Raw genomic sequence first — 3,613 nt, 5'->3', positions numbered from 1 at the left:
TCCAAACCATCCTCTGCTACCTACTCTGTAACTGGAGTGTGTGCTCATTCCTTAGTGCTCTGCTGTTTTACCTATTGTGGGTAAAAATCAACAACCTCTAACAACATGATTTGAATAAACACTCCCTCACACAATTAAAGGATGCCCTAGAGCACACTGGAAATCCTGCAGTGATCTTGGGGTGTCCCCAGCCTTCTCGTGTGTGTCAGACAGTGCTCATCTGAACCAGTGCTCATTCACACAAAAACATGTATATGAGTGTAGAGACATATGTACACTCATACAACATAATGAGGCTATTCACACAATGGGGCGAAATCGGGCTAGCAGAGGCTAGCCCAATTTCGCCCCATCATGTGAACCATTGGGATTGGCTGCGAGCCTGGTGGTTCTTGGGCGGGTAACCCGCCTAACTACCCCTGCCCTAAAACCAGGTTTGTGGAGCGAGCGCTCCGCAAACCTGGTTTTAAAGATTGTGAGTAGCTGCGGCTCCACGTTGTGGTTACTCATGAGTAGACCCCCAGAAGGGAGGTGAAATCTGCCTCCCGGCTCCGGGGGTCTCCCCAGTATGCCCTCCGCGCTCGTGCAGGGCATACTGGAGCTTCCGGAGGCCGCATGGCCCCCAAGCTCCCCAGCCCCGGCCAGCTCCGTCACAGTGCTGGCAATCGTGTGGACAGCCAATCCGGCTGCCCAGGGCTCCCATTCTGCTTGTGTGCGGGGAGAGCGGGCTTAGCCCGCTCTCCCCGCTCACCCTTCTAAATCAGGTCTCATTGATCGTGAGGCCCAGCTCAATGTCTGAATAGGGCTACTGTGCCTGTATGTTTTTTCTCTGTAGCCCTAAATGATCTGAAACTAAGTTACCTTAAGGACTGTCGTCAGGCACCATATGAACTTGCAGGGGCCTGAGATTGGCTTCTGAGGCCTTGTTATTGGACTACCTATTAGAAAAGTCCATTTGGCAGATAACAAGGACAGGGCCTTCTCAGTGGTGGTGGTGCTACAACTTTAGAATGCCCTTCCCACAGAAATCCAGCTGGCCTGGTCCTTTTTAAAAGCCTCCTTCCTTTTCATTTTTAAGTAAAAATTCATTTTTAAGTAAAAATCTTTCTTCCTTTCTTTTTTGCAAGACCTTTCAAATTGTTTTATCAGCTAAATTCTGCTTTGGTTTTATCTGTACTTGTTTACTGTTTTTATCTGTCACTTTTAGTGTAGTTCTATAATTTGTATTTGTATTTTAATGTGTTTTTGCACATTTTATATTTTTAGCTGCCTTGGGCTGTAATTTACAGGACATGCAGGATATCCATTCATGAATGAATCAATCAATAAATCAATAACATCTCCAGGAAAGCTATTTACATCAGGAAATCAGCCTCTCACTATGCTACAGCCCTGATCCATTTCCCATATAGCATGTAGCTTGGCCCTTGGTTGGAGAAAACATATTACTCTTTGCACAACACACATAATAGACCTCCATATCACAGCCGAAGAAGACTGTGGAAGCCGAACATTTGAAAAGGAGCGCAGATAATGTGGGTTTTCAAATGAGAAATGAAAAGCAAGTATAACGCTGGCTGACATCCAGACTAACATAGTGTGCACTGAAAAACCCTTTTGAGCACACAGTGAGGAAGGGTAAATTTTCACCAACATGGATAAATATGGTAATGCTGCTTACACAGCCAGCAGTTTATAAAAGCATTGGGTCTGCCTTCTGACTCCACTGCAGCCCCAACACGGAGCATTTTGGTCTATTAGGCTGTGCACAGTGTCAGCCACTATGTTTTACTGCTGCTGTTTTGTTTTATCTTATTGGCCCGTGCATACATAATGGAAAACCACCTTGGGATTGTTCTAATGAAAGGTAGTATACAAATTTAACAACAAATAGCAATCAATAAATAAAACCGGAGGTCCCTTCACCTCCGGTTCCTATAGCTCCACATACAAACCTGGGCAATTACAGTTAAACGACCAAAAAAAAAAATTGGACCCACGGTTTCCCTCCCCTAACTCCATTTGTCTCCATTAGTAAGTTCCACCACCGCAAACTGTATTTCGGCAGCGCCAGAGGTATGTTCAAACACAGGAGTAGTTTGCTTCATCGCAAACCGGAGTTGAGGGAGGAAGCTCCTCCCTCGATCTAGCTGCGATTGGCTGCACAGGATGTCCTTCAGGATAGAAGGAAGCCCGCACTGCTGCTGCTCCCCCACCTCTCCGCAGTCTCGCAGACAGCGAGAAAGCCTCCAGAGTGTTACATCTGGAGAGTGGGTGGAGTGGGGAGGAGAACTGCAGGTCCATTGGACCTGCAGTTCCACATTACATATGACCCGGCCCTTTGTATATTTTATTCTTGAAAGCTGCATTGCTTTTTTTTAAAGCTAAAAGCAGGATTTAAATAGTTAGAACAAATTAAAAGGCTTCTGCTACTTCTCACTCTTGCTGCACCCATCCAGTTATCCCTGCCATCTTTCTGCTTGTTTCCTTTCTTTTGCCATTTCTTGTCTTCCCTCACTTCCACTTCTGTGTCCCAGTAGCTGCCTCAAAAAACCCTCGCAGCCATCATGGCTTAATTTGAGAGCCTTCACTTTACAGGTGTGCAGGGACAACCTCCCGTAGACTTCTCTAGGACTTTCAGCTTCTCTAACTTGTTTGTGGTCTGAAGACTATGCAGGAAAATGGACACTGCAACCTGAGCATTCAGCTGCTGTGAACAGACTTATGGTTCCTGAAATTTGTTTCTTAAGTTGAAACATCTTAATTTGGAACCAATTTTGCAATAAGAAAGAATGCTATAGATAGGGTTTGGCTCCTGAACCAAGGCCAGATACGTGTGTGTGTGTGTGTGTGTGTTGCTGTCAAAGCTGTGGGTGTGTCACACAGAAATGCAGCTGAGAAGTTGATAGTGGAGAGTCAGAAGTTGCTCACGCTTTCTGCCCATTCCCTTCCCAGTCTTTTCCTGCTTTTTCCAACTTTTCTGTGGAAGGAAGGGAAGCAACTGAGTAGCCTCCGTCTCCCCCCACCACTCCTCTGGGGTAATGGTTAGACAGGGAAGGAAGGAGGGCAGGCAGGAAGTGACATGTGCACTGGAAGTGGGCAGAGCTCTTACCCTTTCTGCATCACAGCTCAGCAGCTGAGCCTGGGCGCTTTCCAGACAAGACCGTACAACGAGGTCAGGACATATCTCGGGAGTGTGCTTCCACACTTCCTGCGTCCTGACACCGCAGTCCCTACGCAGACAGCAGGGTGCCGTTCACATTTCCAATGCCTTGCTTCGAATTTATTTGCTGCGAAATAGAGCTAGGACCAGGCGCGTAACAATGATAGGGCAAGGGGAGACAGTTGTCTGGGGGCCCCACTGCCTGGAGGAGCACCCCAGGGGCACCTCATGTGACTCCCCATTGCCCCCTGCCCAGCCCCATAGCCTCTCAGCCACTTGCCCTTTTCGCCGTCTCTCCTGCTTGTTCTGCTGGCCGCAATCGAAGCAGCAGGCAAGCTGCAAAGAGCTCCTTTTCTCCCGCCTCTCAGCTGATCGGCGGGTGGGCGGGGCTTCCACCGAGGCCTCCATGTAGGCCGCAGTGAAGCCTGAACTCGAGTAGGGCCCAAGCAA

Source organism: Hemicordylus capensis, chromosome 4 (genome assembly GCF_027244095.1).
Source record: "Hemicordylus capensis ecotype Gifberg chromosome 4, rHemCap1.1.pri, whole genome shotgun sequence".
NCBI classification, from domain to species: Eukaryota; Metazoa; Chordata; class Lepidosauria; order Squamata; family Cordylidae; genus Hemicordylus; species Hemicordylus capensis.
This window is presented reverse-complemented; position numbering follows the sequence as displayed.